The sequence below is a fragment of the Triturus cristatus genome, chromosome 2_1 (genome assembly GCF_964204655.1).
Source record: "Triturus cristatus chromosome 2_1, aTriCri1.1, whole genome shotgun sequence".
Taxonomy (NCBI): domain Eukaryota; kingdom Metazoa; phylum Chordata; class Amphibia; order Caudata; family Salamandridae; genus Triturus; species Triturus cristatus.
In genome coordinates, this window is record NC_140581.1 from 63,625,620 (window position 1) to 63,641,203 (window position 15,584).

Consider the following 15,584-nt stretch of genomic DNA (forward strand, 5'->3'; position numbering starts at 1 on the left):
TGGAACACCAAAGCAACAGTAACCTTCTCAGGTTCTTCTGCCTGGATCAGATTGTCAAATCTGAAAGGGGAGGAGACCAGGTGAAGAAATTACGTATCCTTGAATCCAAGTACATTATAAAATTGCAAACAAAGGCCCCAAAAGGACTCAATAATGAAGAAGAAATGTGGGTCCACATTAGTTAGATTGAGGGTCTCCGTATCCCATAATGAGCTCATAATAGAAATAACTGTATTGTCCATTTGAGGTAATCATGCAGACTTCGTTGTTGTATATGCCCATACAGGGCGGAATTAGAAAGTGCGGGCGAATGAACTGCAATCATTATTTCGGAATGCATTTTGGATGAATAATAATTAATTGAAAATAAGTGACAGATATAAGCATATTTAAGCTATGAACTTATACATGAATACAATGTATTGACCGTTCAAAGATGTCCGCTTTCTTAATATAACAAATGTCTGCAGTATTGAATCTTCTTCTATGTTTATTTAAAAAAAACGTTATTTTCTATTTCCATGAATTACATGAAAACTTTATTTAAACATTTTGATTGTAACAGTCGAATAGACACTGACGAAGGCGGTTACGCTGAAACGCGTTTGTCTATTCTGCAAGCAGCTGAGACGATAATAAATCAAAAAGTGCTTACGAAACGCTGATGGCTCTGAGTGCGCTCTATTGTAAAAGGTTCCGGAGGAGTGGGTAACCTGTGTTTTGGAATTAATTTGCGCGTCCTCCAAGCGCTGAGCAGCACCCGTGACGCTGAGGTGCAACGGCTGGTGGACTCGTGTTGGTGAAATATATATATATATATATATCTATATATATATATATATATATATATATATATATATATATATATATATATATATATATATATATAAATATATATATATATTTTTTTATTTGTATATTATGTATACATGTGAAAATGTGTTGGTCCACCTATTTACCTCGGTGACACTGAAAAAATGGGTGGAACTGACTTCAGCATGCCGACAAGGTCCTCTTATGGCTCCTATGACGTCATACGGTGTTCCGGGCAGAACCGTGCTATTATGACATTGTCGTCGACGTGGGAGAGCTAGGAAAGAATTTCCGCGGAATGCTGGCGCAGGGGATATTTACCTAAGTGTTCAGGCAAGTCCTTTGGGAGCAACTGTTTATGGTGCCACTCCAGAAACCGAAACCAGTGCAGATGGCACACGAGGTGGGGAGCCCAGTCATGTGCACCGGCTAGGCAGCAAAGTGACAAGCACTACTACCCACAAAAAAGGTAACAAGGGCACTGAATAACACAGGCTCTTCTCTTTTTATCAAGGTTTAAATCCCCTAGTTCCAAAATGTAGAATTTGTGCTACAACGGTCTTCAAAAGGACCTGCGATGGATGCCACTTCTGCCCTCCGTACACTGGAGGCAGCACATGGGTCACGCGGTACGGTCATACTGCGGTGTGACACACACATGTTGACCTTTCATGGCACTGCTCCACACTTCTGGGACAACTCTTTCAATTAGCTGTGTTTTCTGATGATTCGTCCTGCCGGCCCTCTCCAACAGCAGAACCCCTTTAGATCCAAACAGACGTTTCCACTCTCTCACTGCAAGTGAAGCCAGGCCACACGGACACTTTCACAATACAACATACTGGAATGCACTTTTCAGTAGAAAAAATAAATTCCTTCCTCCTAATTTATCAAATAAACAACTCACTGAAGCACGGGGGCGAGCTTTGATCGATAAACAGCCGTTACAATGACCGTTTTACTTTGCAATACCATTACAACGCATGCTTTACCACGCATGCATTGTACATCGCGAAGTCATTACTACGCATTTTTTTAGAACGCATGTTCATTTCCCACGCATGCCTTTACAACTCATTTTGTTGTAAAGGTATGTATGGTAAATGACCATGAGTTCTAAAAAAATGTAGACAATCCACATCATTGTTAGGAAACAGAGGATGTTCGGTTTCCTCACAACGACGTGCACCGCCCCTCAAAGACGACATGAAGCAGGAACTACGCGGAGAGAGGAACCACGAGCAGTGAGAGGTAAGGGGGATTGGGCATGGGGTGGTGGTTACTTTTCTAGTGTTTAGGGTAGTGCAGTGGAATTTAGGTAGAGTAGGGGGTCGTGCTGGGGGTAGTGTTTTAGGGTTTGGGTAGTGCAGCGGTGTTTGTGTAGTGTAGGGGGTCGTGGTTGGGGTAGATTTAGGGTTTAGGGTAGTGCAGTAGTGATTGTGTAGTGTAGGGGTCGTGCTGGTGGTAGTGTTTTAGGGTGTAGGGTAGTGCAGTGGTGTTTGGGTAATGTTGGGGGTACTGTTGGGGGTAATGTTTAGGTTTTAGGGTAGTGTGTTGGTGCTTGGGTAGTGTAGGGGGTATTGCTGTGGGTAGTGCTTTAGGGTTTAGGCTAGTGCAGTGGTGTTTGGGTAGTGTAGGGGTGCTGCTGGGGGTAGTGTTTTAGGGTTTAGGGTAGTGCAGTGGTGTTTGTATAGTGTAGGGGAAGTGTTTTAGTGTTTAGGGTAGGGCAGTGGTCTTTGAGTAGTGTAGGGGTCATGCTGGGAGTAGTGTATTAGTGTTTAGAGTAGTGTAGTGGTCTTTGGGTAGTGTAGGGGTTGTGCTGGGGATAGTGTTTTAGGATTTAGAGTAGTGCAGTGGTGTTTGTGTAGTACAGGGGGTTGTGCTGGTGGTAGTGTTTTAGGATTTAGGCTAGAGCAGTGGTGTTTTGGTAGTGTAGGAGGTTGTTCTGGTGTGCTGGGATAGAGTTGTAGGGTTTGGGGTAGTGCAGTGGTGTTTGTGTAATGCAGGGGGTCGTGCTGAAGGTAGTGTTTTAGGGTTTAGGGTAGTGCAGTGGTTTTTGGGTATTGTAGGGGGTCGTGCAGGGGGTAGTGTTTTAGGGTTTGTTCGGGTAGTGTAGGGGGTCATGCTGCAGGTAGATTTAGGGTTTAGAGCAGTGCAGTGGTGTTTGGGTAATGTAGTGGATTGTGCTATGGGTAGTGTTTTAGGGTTTATGGTGGTGCAGTTGTGTTTGGGTAGTGTAGTGAGTCATGCTGGGGGTAGTATTTTAGGGTTTAGGGTAGTGCAGTGGTGTTTGTGTATTGTAGGGGGTACTGCTGGGGGTAGTTTTTTAGGGTTTAGTGTAGTGCAGTGGTGTTTGGGTAGTATATGGGGTCGTGCTGGGGGTAGATTTAGGGTTTAGGGTAGTGCAGTGGTGTTTGGGTAATTAAGGGGGTCGTGCTAGGGGTAGTGCTTTAGGGTTTATGGTAGTGCAGTAGTGTTTGTGAAGTGTAGGGCATCATGCTGGGGATAGTGTTTTAGGATTTGGGGCAGTGCAGTGGTGTTTATCTAGTGTAGGGGGTTGTGCTGGGGGTAGTGTTTTAGGGTTTAGGGTAATACAGTGGTGTTTGTGTAGTGTAGTGGGTCAAGCTGGGGATAGTGTTTTAGGGTTTAGGGCAGTGCAGTGGTGTTTATTTAGTGTAGGGGGTTGTGCTGGGCGTAGTTTTTTGGGTTAGGGCAGTGCAGTGGTGTTTTTGTAGTGTAGGGGGTCATGCTGGGGGTAGTGTATATGTGGTTAAGTGAAGTGCAGTGTGGTTTGGGTAGTGCAGGGGGTTGTGCTAGGGGTAGTGTTTTAGGGTTTATGGTAGTGCAGTGGTGTTTACGTAGTGTGTGGGGTACTGCTGGCGGTATTATTTTAGGGTTTAGGGTAGTGCAGTGGTGTTTGTGTAGTATAGGGGAAGTGTTTTAGGGTCTAGGGTAGTGCAATGGTGTTTGTGTTTTGTAGGGGGTCATGCTGGGGGTACATTTTAAGGGTTTAGGGTAGAACAGTGGTGTTGGGTAGTGTAGGGGGTTGTGCTGGGATCGTGTTTTAGGGTTTAGGGTAGTGCACTGGTGTTTTGGTAGTGTAGGGGATCATGCTGTGGGTAGTGTTTTAGGCTTTAGGGTAGGGCAATGGTGTTTTTAGTAGTGTAGGGGGTCATGCTGGGGGTAGTGTGTTAGGGTTTAGGGTAGTGCAGTGGTGTTCGGGTAGTATAGGGGGTCATGCTGGGGGTAGTGGTTTAGGGTAGTGCAGTGGTCTTTGGGTAGTGTAGGGGGTCGTGTGGGGATAGTTTGTTAGGGTTTAGGATAGTGCAGTGATCTTTGGGTATTGTAGGGGGTCATGCTGGGGGTAGTGTTTTAGGGTTTATGGTAGTGTAGTGGTGTTTGGGTAGTGCAGGGGGTACTGTTGGGGTAGTGTTTTATGGTTTAGGGGAGTGTAGTGGTGTTTGGGTAGTATATGAGGTACAGCTGGGGGTAGTATTTTAGAGTTTAGTGTAGTGCAGTCGGTTTTGTGTAATGTAGGGGGAAGTGTTTTAGGGTTTAGGGTAGTGCAGTGGTGTTTGTGTAGTGTAGGGGGTCATGCTGGGAATTTTGTTTTAGGGTTTAGGGTAGTACAGTGGTGTTTGGGTAGTGTAGGGGGTCATGCTGGTTGTAGTGTTTAAGGATTTAGGCTAGAGCAGTGGTGTTTGGGTAGTATAGGGGGTTGTTCTGGTGTGCTGGGGCCGTGTTTTAGGGTTTTGGGTAGTGCAGTGGTGTTTTGGTAGTGGAGGGGGTCATGCTGTGGGTTGTGTTTTACGGTTTAGGTTAGTGTATTGGTGTTAGGGTAGTATAGGGGGTTGTGCTAGGGGTAGTGTTTTATGGTTTATGGTAGGGCAGTGGTGTTTGGGTAGTGTAAGGAGTCATGCTCGGGGTAGTGTTTTAGTGTATAGGGTTGTGCAGTGGTGTTTGTGTATTGTAGGAGGTCATGCTGGGGACAGTGTTTTAGGTTTTAGGGTAGTGCAGTGGTGTTTGGGTACTGTAGGGGATACTGCTGGGGGTAGTTTTTTAGGGTTTAGTGTAGTGCAGTGGTGTTTGGGTAGTATAGGGGGTCGTGTCGGGGGTAGATTTAGGGTTTAGGGTAGTGCAGTGGTGTTTGGGTAATGTAGGGGGTCGTGCTAGGGGTAGTGTTTTAGGGTTTATGGTAGTGCAGTGGTGTTTGTGTAGTGTAGGGCATCATGCTGGGAATAATGTTTTAGGGTTTAGGGCAGTGCAGTGGTGTTTATCTAGTGTAGGGGGTTGTGCTGGGGGTAGTGTTTTAGGGTTTAGGGTAATGCTGTGGTGTTTGTGTAGTGTAGTGGGAAGTGTTTAAGGGTTTAGGGTAGTGCAGTGGTGTATGTGTAGTGTAGGGGTCGAGCTGGGGATAGTGTTTTAAGGTTTAGGGCAGTGCAGTGATGTTTATCTAGTGTAGGGGTTGTGCTGGGGTAGTTTTTATGGTTAGGGCAGTGCAGTGGTGTTTTTGTAGTGTAGGGGGTCATGCTGGGGGTAGTGTATATGTGGTTTAGTGAAGTGCAGTGAGGTTTGGGTAGTGTAGGGGATGGTGATAGGGGTAGTGTTTTAGGGTTTATGGTAGTGCAGTGGTGTTTGGGTAGTGTATGGGGTACTGCTGGCAGTAGTGTTTTAGGGTTTATGGTAGTGCAGTGGTGTTTGGGTAGTGTATGGGGTACAGCTGGCAGTAGTGTTTTAGGGTTTAGGGTAAGGCAATGGTGTTTTTAGTAGTGTAGGGGGTCATGCTGGGGTTAGTGTGTTAGGGTTTAGTGTAGTGCAGTGGTGTTTGGGTAGTGTAGGGGGTCATGCAGGGGGTAGTCATTTAGGGTTTAGGGTAGTACAGTGGTCTGTGGGTAGTGTAGGGGGTCGTGTGGGGGTAGTGTGTTAGGGTTTAGAATAGTGCAATGATCTTTGGGTATTGTAGGGAGTCGTGCTGGGGGTAGTGTTTTAGGGTTTAGAGTAGTCTAGTGGTGTTTGGGTAGTGCAGGGGGTACTGTTGGGGTAGTGTTTTAGGGTTTAGGGGAGTGCAGTGGTGTTTGGGTAGTATAGGAGGTCCTGCTGGGGGAGTGTTTTAGGGTTTAGTGTAGTGCAGTGGTGTTGGGGTAGTGTAGGGGGAAATGCTGGGGGTAGTGTTTTAGGGTTTAGTGTAGTGCAGTGGTGTTTGTGTAGTGTAGGGGGAAGTGTTTTAGTGTTTAGGGTAGTGCAGTGGTGTTTGTGTAGTGCAGGTGGTCGTGCTGGGGATAGTGTTTTAGGGTTTAGGGTAGTACAGTGGTGTTTGGGTAGTGTAGGGGGTCATGCTGGTTGTAGTGTTTAAGGATTTAGGCTAGAATAGTGGTGTTTGGGTAGTGTAGGGGGTTGTTCTGGTGTGCTGGGGTAGTGTTTTAGGTAGTTCAGTGGTGTATTGGTAGTGGAGGTGGTCATGCTGTGTGTTGTGTTTTAGGGATTAGGGTAGTGAAGTGGTGTTAGGGTAGTGTAGGGTGTCCTGCTTGGGGTAGTGTCTTAGGGTTTAGGGTAGTGCAGTGGTGTTCGGGTAGTATAGGGGGTCATGCTGGTGGTAGAGTTTTAGGGTTTAGGTAGTGCAGTGGTGTTTGGGTAGTATAGGGTGTCGTGCTGGGGGTAGATTTAGGGTTTAGGGTAGTGCAGTGGTTTTTGGGTAGTGTAGGGGGTCGTGCTGGGGGTAGTGTTTTCGGGTTTGTTCGGGTAGTTTAGAGGGTCATGCTGGGGGTAGTGTTTTAGGGTTTAGGGTTGTGCAGTGGTGTTTGTGTAGTGTAGGGGGTACTGCTGGTGGTAGTTTTTCAGTGTTTAGGGTAGTACAGTGGTGTTTGGGTAATGGAGGGGGTCATGCGTGGGGTAGTGCTTTAGGGTTTAGGGCAGTGCAGTGGTGTTTATCTAGTGTAGGGGGTTGTGCTGAAGGGTAGTGTTATAGGATTTAGGGCAGTGCAGTGGTGTTTTTGTAGTGTAGGTGGTTGTGCTGGGGGTAGTGTATATGTGGTTTAGTGAAGTGCAGTGTGGTGTGGGTAGTGTAGGGGTTCGTGCTTGCGGTAGTGTTTTAGGGTTCATGGTAGTGCAGTGGTATTTGGGTAGTGTATGCAGTACTGCTGGCAGTAGTGTTTTAGGGTTTAGGGTAGTGCAGTGGTGTTTGAGTAGTGCAGGGGGTACTGCTGGGGATAGTGTTTTAGGGTTTAGGGTAGTGCAGTGGTATTTAGGTAGTGTAGGGGGTACTGCTGGCAGTAGTGTTTTAAGGTTTACGGAAGTGCAGTGGTGTTTGTGTTTTGCAGGGGATAGTGCTGGGGTAGAGTTTTAGGGTTTAGGGTAGAGCAGTGGTGTTTGTTTAGTGTAGGGGGTTGTCCTGGGGGTAGTGTTTTATTGTTAAGGGTAGTGCAGTGGTGTTTTGGTAGTGTAGTGGTCCGTGCTGTGGGTAGTGTTTTAGGGTTTAGGGTAGTGCAGTGGTGTTTATTTAGTGTAGGGGGTTGTGCTGGGCGTAGTTTTTTGGGTTAGGGCAGTGCAGTGGTGTTTTTGTAGTGTAGGGGGTCATGCTGGGGGTAGTGTATATGTGGTTAAGTGAAGTGCAGTGTGGTTTGGGTAGTGCAGGGGGTTGTGCTAGGGGTAGTGTTTTAGGGTTTATGGTAGTGCAGTGGTGTTTACGTAGTGTGTGGGGTACTGCTGGCGGTATTATTTTAGGGTTTAGGGTAGTGCAGTGGTGTTTGTGTAGTATAGGGGAAGTGTTTTAGGGTCTAGGGTAGTGCAATGGTGTTTGTGTTTTGTAGGGGGTCATGCTGGGGGTACATTTTAAGGGTTTAGGGTAGAACAGTGGTGTTGGGTAGTGTAGGGGGTTGTGCTGGGATCGTGTTTTAGGGTTTAGGGTAGTGCACTGGTGTTTTGGTAGTGTAGGGGATCATGCTGTGGGTAGTGTTTTAGGCTTTAGGGTAGGGCAATGGTGTTTTTAGTAGTGTAGGGGGTCATGCTGGGGGTAGTGTGTTAGGGTTTAGGGTAGTGCAGTGGTGTTCGGGTAGTATAGGGGGTCATGCTGGGGGTAGTGGTTTAGGGTAGTGCAGTGGTCTTTGGGTAGTGTAGGGGGTCGTGTGGGGATAGTTTGTTAGGGTTTAGGATAGTGCAGTGATCTTTGGGTATTGTAGGGGGTCATGCTGGGGGTAGTGTTTTAGGGTTTATGGTAGTGTAGTGGTGTTTGGGTAGTGCAGGGGGTACTGTTGGGGTAGTGTTTTATGGTTTAGGGGAGTGTAGTGGTGTTTGGGTAGTATATGAGGTACAGCTGGGGGTAGTATTTTAGAGTTTAGTGTAGTGCAGTCGGTTTTGTGTAATGTAGGGGGAAGTGTTTTAGGGTTTAGGGTAGTGCAGTGGTGTTTGTGTAGTGTAGGGGGTCATGCTGGGAATTTTGTTTTAGGGTTTAGGGTAGTACAGTGGTGTTTGGGTAGTGTAGGGGGTCATGCTGGTTGTAGTGTTTAAGGATTTAGGCTAGAGCAGTGGTGTTTGGGTAGTATAGGGGGTTGTTCTGGTGTGCTGGGGCCGTGTTTTAGGGTTTTGGGTAGTGCAGTGGTGTTTTGGTAGTGGAGGGGGTCATGCTGTGGGTTGTGTTTTACGGTTTAGGTTAGTGTATTGGTGTTAGGGTAGTATAGGGGGTTGTGCTAGGGGTAGTGTTTTATGGTTTATGGTAGGGCAGTGGTGTTTGGGTAGTGTAAGGAGTCATGCTCGGGGTAGTGTTTTAGTGTATAGGGTTGTGCAGTGGTGTTTGTGTATTGTAGGAGGTCATGCTGGGGACAGTGTTTTAGGTTTTAGGGTAGTGCAGTGGTGTTTGGGTACTGTAGGGGATACTGCTGGGGGTAGTTTTTTAGGGTTTAGTGTAGTGCAGTGGTGTTTGGGTAGTATAGGGGGTCGTGTCGGGGGTAGATTTAGGGTTTAGGGTAGTGCAGTGGTGTTTGGGTAATGTAGGGGGTCGTGCTAGGGGTAGTGTTTTAGGGTTTATGGTAGTGCAGTGGTGTTTGTGTAGTGTAGGGCATCATGCTGGGAATAATGTTTTAGGGTTTAGGGCAGTGCAGTGGTGTTTATCTAGTGTAGGGGGTTGTGCTGGGGGTAGTGTTTTAGGGTTTAGGGTAATGCTGTGGTGTTTGTGTAGTGTAGTGGGAAGTGTTTAAGGGTTTAGGGTAGTGCAGTGGTGTATGTGTAGTGTAGGGGTCGAGCTGGGGATAGTGTTTTAAGGTTTAGGGCAGTGCAGTGATGTTTATCTAGTGTAGGGGTTGTGCTGGGGTAGTTTTTATGGTTAGGGCAGTGCAGTGGTGTTTTTGTAGTGTAGGGGGTCATGCTGGGGGTAGTGTATATGTGGTTTAGTGAAGTGCAGTGAGGTTTGGGTAGTGTAGGGGATGGTGATAGGGGTAGTGTTTTAGGGTTTATGGTAGTGCAGTGGTGTTTGGGTAGTGTATGGGGTACTGCTGGCAGTAGTGTTTTAGGGTTTATGGTAGTGCAGTGGTGTTTGGGTAGTGTATGGGGTACAGCTGGCAGTAGTGTTTTAGGGTTTAGGGTAAGGCAATGGTGTTTTTAGTAGTGTAGGGGGTCATGCTGGGGTTAGTGTGTTAGGGTTTAGTGTAGTGCAGTGGTGTTTGGGTAGTGTAGGGGGTCATGCAGGGGGTAGTCATTTAGGGTTTAGGGTAGTACAGTGGTCTGTGGGTAGTGTAGGGGGTCGTGTGGGGGTAGTGTGTTAGGGTTTAGAATAGTGCAATGATCTTTGGGTATTGTAGGGAGTCGTGCTGGGGGTAGTGTTTTAGGGTTTAGAGTAGTCTAGTGGTGTTTGGGTAGTGCAGGGGGTACTGTTGGGGTAGTGTTTTAGGGTTTAGGGGAGTGCAGTGGTGTTTGGGTAGTATAGGAGGTCCTGCTGGGGGAGTGTTTTAGGGTTTAGTGTAGTGCAGTGGTGTTGGGGTAGTGTAGGGGGAAATGCTGGGGGTAGTGTTTTAGGGTTTAGTGTAGTGCAGTGGTGTTTGTGTAGTGTAGGGGGAAGTGTTTTAGTGTTTAGGGTAGTGCAGTGGTGTTTGTGTAGTGCAGGTGGTCGTGCTGGGGATAGTGTTTTAGGGTTTAGGGTAGTACAGTGGTGTTTGGGTAGTGTAGGGGGTCATGCTGGTTGTAGTGTTTAAGGATTTAGGCTAGAATAGTGGTGTTTGGGTAGTGTAGGGGGTTGTTCTGGTGTGCTGGGGTAGTGTTTTAGGTAGTTCAGTGGTGTATTGGTAGTGGAGGTGGTCATGCTGTGTGTTGTGTTTTAGGGATTAGGGTAGTGAAGTGGTGTTAGGGTAGTGTAGGGTGTCCTGCTTGGGGTAGTGTCTTAGGGTTTAGGGTAGTGCAGTGGTGTTCGGGTAGTATAGGGGGTCATGCTGGTGGTAGAGTTTTAGGGTTTAGGTAGTGCAGTGGTGTTTGGGTAGTATAGGGTGTCGTGCTGGGGGTAGATTTAGGGTTTAGGGTAGTGCAGTGGTTTTTGGGTAGTGTAGGGGGTCGTGCTGGGGGTAGTGTTTTCGGGTTTGTTCGGGTAGTTTAGAGGGTCATGCTGGGGGTAGTGTTTTAGGGTTTAGGGTTGTGCAGTGGTGTTTGTGTAGTGTAGGGGGTACTGCTGGTGGTAGTTTTTCAGTGTTTAGGGTAGTACAGTGGTGTTTGGGTAATGGAGGGGGTCATGCGTGGGGTAGTGCTTTAGGGTTTAGGGCAGTGCAGTGGTGTTTATCTAGTGTAGGGGGTTGTGCTGAAGGGTAGTGTTATAGGATTTAGGGCAGTGCAGTGGTGTTTTTGTAGTGTAGGTGGTTGTGCTGGGGGTAGTGTATATGTGGTTTAGTGAAGTGCAGTGTGGTGTGGGTAGTGTAGGGGTTCGTGCTTGCGGTAGTGTTTTAGGGTTCATGGTAGTGCAGTGGTATTTGGGTAGTGTATGCAGTACTGCTGGCAGTAGTGTTTTAGGGTTTAGGGTAGTGCAGTGGTGTTTGAGTAGTGCAGGGGGTACTGCTGGGGATAGTGTTTTAGGGTTTAGGGTAGTGCAGTGGTATTTAGGTAGTGTAGGGGGTACTGCTGGCAGTAGTGTTTTAAGGTTTACGGAAGTGCAGTGGTGTTTGTGTTTTGCAGGGGATAGTGCTGGGGTAGAGTTTTAGGGTTTAGGGTAGAGCAGTGGTGTTTGTTTAGTGTAGGGGGTTGTCCTGGGGGTAGTGTTTTATTGTTAAGGGTAGTGCAGTGGTGTTTTGGTAGTGTAGTGGTCCGTGCTGTGGGTAGTGTTTTAGGGTTTAGGGTAGTGCAGTGGTGCTAGGGTAGTGTAGGAGTCATGCTGGGGGAAGTGTCTTAGGGTTTAGAGTAGTGCATTGGTGTTCAGGTAGTATAGGTGGTCATGCTGGGGGTTGTGTTTTAGGGTTTAGAGTAGTGCAGTGGCGTTCGGGTAGTGTAGGGGGGCATGTTGGGGGTAGTGTTTTAGGGTTTAGGGTTGTGCAGTGGTGTTTGGGTACTGTAGGGGTGCGTGCAGGGGTAGTGTTTTAGGGTTTGTTCAGGTAGTGTAGGGGGTAATGCTAGGGGTAGTGTTTTAGGGTTTAGGGCAGTGAAGTGGTGTTTGGGTAGTGTGGGGGGTCATGCTGAGTGTAGTGTTTTACAATTTAGGGTACAGCAGTGGTGTTTGGGTAGTGAAGGGGTACTGCTGGGGATAGTGTTTCAGGGTTTAGGGCAGAGCAGTGGTTTTCGGGTAGTGTAGGGGGTCGTGCTGGGGGTAGTGTTTTAGGGTTTAGGGCAGTGCAGTGGTGTTCGGGTAGTGTAGGAGTTCATGCTGGGTGTGGCTTTTTAGGGTTTAGGGCAGAGCAGTAGAGTTTGGATAGTGTAGCAGTTGTCCTGGGGGTGGTGTTTTAGGGTTTAGGTCAGTGCAGTGTTGTTCGGGTAGTGTAGGGGCGTGCTGGGGTAGTATTTTAGTGTTTAGGGCAGTGCAGTGGTGTTCGGGTAGTATAAGGGATACTGGGGGTGCTGTTTTATGGTTTAGGGCAGTGCAGTGGTGTTCGGGCAGTGTAGGGGATCGTGCTGGGGATGGTATTTTAGGGTGTTGGGCAGTGAGGTGTGTTCGGGGAGTGTAGGTGGTCGTGCAGGAGGTGGTGTTTTAGGGTTTAGGGGAGTGCAGTGGTGTTCGGCCAGTTTAGGGGATGTGCAGGGGGTGGTGTTTTTGGGTTTAGGGCAGATCAGGGGCGATCGATCAGTGTAGGTGGTCGTGCAGGGGTGGTGTTTTACGGTTTAGGGCAGTGCAGTGGTGTTGGGGCAGTGTAGGGGACTATGCATGCAGTCCTCTAACCACATACACACTTGTCTTTCATAACTTGAATTCCCCAGTCAGTATCCATACACTTCCAGCAAACACTCTGTCAGTCCCCTTTCACTCCTCTGGTGACCCATTCAGCACCATGTACTAATCCATTCACTGGGCGAAAACCCAACCACTTATAAATTCACCCGGGCACTCTCCTTGCAGTACTCTATTCATTCAGTCAATTCCCAAGTTCTCATCCAGTGTCCCAGGCCTTAGCACATGGACTGCTTCAAACACCTATTCACTATGCATGCAGTTCTCTAACCAGCTACACACTTGACTTTCACATCTTCAATTCCTCAGTCTGTATCTATACACTTCCAGCAATCACCCTGTCACTCCCCTTGCACTACTCCAGTGACCCATTCAGCACCATGTACTAATCCATTCACTGCTCCAAAACCCAACCACCTATACATTCACCCAGGCACTCTCCCTGCAGTACTCTCATCATTCAGTCAGTACCCAAGTACTCATGCAGGGAGCCAGACCTTAACACATGGACTGCTTCAAACGCCTATCCACTATGCATGCAGTCCTCTAACCACCTACACGCTTGTCTTTCACACCTTCAATTCCCCAGTCAGTATCCCTACACTTCCAGCAAACACACTGTCACTCCGATTGCACTCCTCCAGTGACACATTCAGCACCATATACTATTCCATTCACTGTGCAAAAACCCAAACACTTATAAATTCACCCAGGCATCCTCCTTGCAGTACCCAAATCATTCAGTCAGTACCTAATTACTCATTAAAATTTCTTGTGGGCGAATCATTGGCATTTTTTTATTTTACTATTCTTTCACTTATCATACACGAGAATCTCTTCAGTCTGATATTTGCGCTCCGCTTTAGGAAGCGTCGAAGCACACCAGAGGTGCAGTAGGCACCCCTGGTGGAACCCTATGATGAAGCATGTCACCGACTAGGTCGGTGAGTGAGGGTTCTACACACATATCTTATTGATTCGTTTGTGGCACTTTATAACATATATATATATATATATATATATATATATATATATATATATATATATATATATATATATATCTTTATCTATATATAGTTTTGCCAATGGTAATTTTTTCCTCTTTTTTCTTCTTTTTCACACTCTTTTGTTGATAAATGTATTATATAGACTCAACCCTCTTTCTCTTGTTGTTTTCATTTTTTACTCATGCAGTGAGCCAGGCCTTAGCACATAAAATGCTTCAAACTCCCATCCACTATGTATGCAGTCCTCTAACCACCTTCACACTGCTCTTCCGCACCTTGAATTCCCTAGTCAGTATCCATACACTTCCAGCAAACATCCTGTCACTCCCCTTGCACTCCTCTACTGATCCATTCAGCACCATGTACTAATACAATTACTGCGCCAAAAAACAACCACTTATAAGTTCACCCAGGTACTCTCCTGCCAGAACTCTAATCATTCAGTCAGTTCCCAAGTACTCATGCAGCGAGGCAGGCCTTAGCACATGGACTGCTTCAAACTCCTATCCACTATGTTTGCAGTCCTCTAACCACGTACACACTTGTCTTTCACACCTTCAATTCCCCAGTCAGTATCCATACACTTCCAGCAAACACCCTGTCAGTCCCCTATCCTCTATGTATGCAGTCCTCTAATCACCTAAACACTTGTCTTTCACACCTTTAATTCTCCAGTCAGTATCCATACACTTCCGGCAAACACCCTGTCACTCCCCTTGCACTCCTCTAGTGACCCATTCAGCACCATGTACTAATCCATTCACTGCACCAAAACCCAACCACTTATACATTCAGCCAGGCACTCTTCTTGCAGTACTCTAACCATTTAGTCAGTACCCAAGTACTCATGCAGTGAGCCAGGCCTTAGCACATGGACTGCTTCAAACTCCTATACACTATGTATGCAGTCCTCTAACCACCTACACATTTGTCTTTCACACCTTCAATTCCCCAGTCAGTATCCATTCACTTCCAGCAAACACCTTGTCACTCCCGTTGCACTCCTCTAGTGACACATTCAGCACCATCTATTATTCAATTCACTGCGCCAAAACTCAACCACTTATAAATTCACCCAGGCACTCTCCTTGCAGTACTCTAATCATTCAGTCAGTACCCAAGTACTCATGCAGTGAGAAAGGCCTTAGCACATGGACTGCTTTAAACTCCTATCCACAATGCATGCAGTCCTCTAATGACCTACACACTTGTCTTTCACAGCTTCAATTCCCCAGTCAGTATCCATAATCTTCCAGCAAACACCCTGTCACTCCCCTTGCTCTCCTCTACTCATCCATTCAGCACCATGTACTAATCCATTTACTGTGCCAAAACCCAACCACTTATATATTCACCCAGGCACTCTCCTTGCAGTACTCTAATCATTCAGTCAGTACACAAGTACTCATGCAGTGAGCCAGGCTTTAGCATATGGACTTCTTCAAACGCCTATTCACTAAGGATGCAGTTTTCTAACCATCTACAAACTTGTCTTTCACACCTTCAATTCCCCAGTCAGCATCCATACACTTCCAGCAAACACCCTGTCACTCCCCTTGCACTCCTCCAGTGACCCATTCAGCACCATGTACTAATCCATTCATGGCGCCAAAACCCAAAACACTTACAACTTAACCCAGGCACTCTCCTTGCAGTACTCTAAACATTCAGTCAGTACCCAAGTATTCATCCAGTGACCCAGGCCTTAGCACATGGACTGCTTCAAACACATATCCACTCTGCATGCCGTCTTCAAACCACTAACACACTTATCTTTCATACCTTCAATTCTCCAGTCAGTATCCATATATTTCCAGAAAACACCCTGTCAGTCCCATTGCACTCCTATAGTGACCCATTCAGCCCCATGTACTAATCCATTCACTGTGCCAAAACCCAAACACTTATAAATTCACGCAGGCACTCTCCTTGCAGTACTCTAATCATTCAGTCAGTACCCAAGTACTCATGCAGTGAGCCAGGCCTTAGCAAATGGACTGCTTCAAACTCCTATCCACAATGTATGCAGTCCTCTAACAACGTACACACTTGTCTTTCACACCTTCAATTCCCCAGTCAGTATCCATACACTTCCAGCAAACATCCTGTCACTCCACTTGCACTCTTCTACTGATCCATTCAGCACCATGTACTAATACAATTACTGCGCCAAAACCCAACCACTTATAAGTTCACCCAGGTACTCTCCTGCCAGTACTCTAATCATTCAGTCAGTTCCCAAGTACTCATGCAGCGAGCCAGGCCTTAGCACATGGACTGCTTCAAACTCCTATCCACTATGTTTGCAGTCCTCTAACCACGTACACACTTGTCTTTCACACCTTCAATTCCCCAGTCAGTATCCATACACTTCCAGCAAACACCCTGTCAGTCCCCTAGCACTCCTCTAGTGACCCATT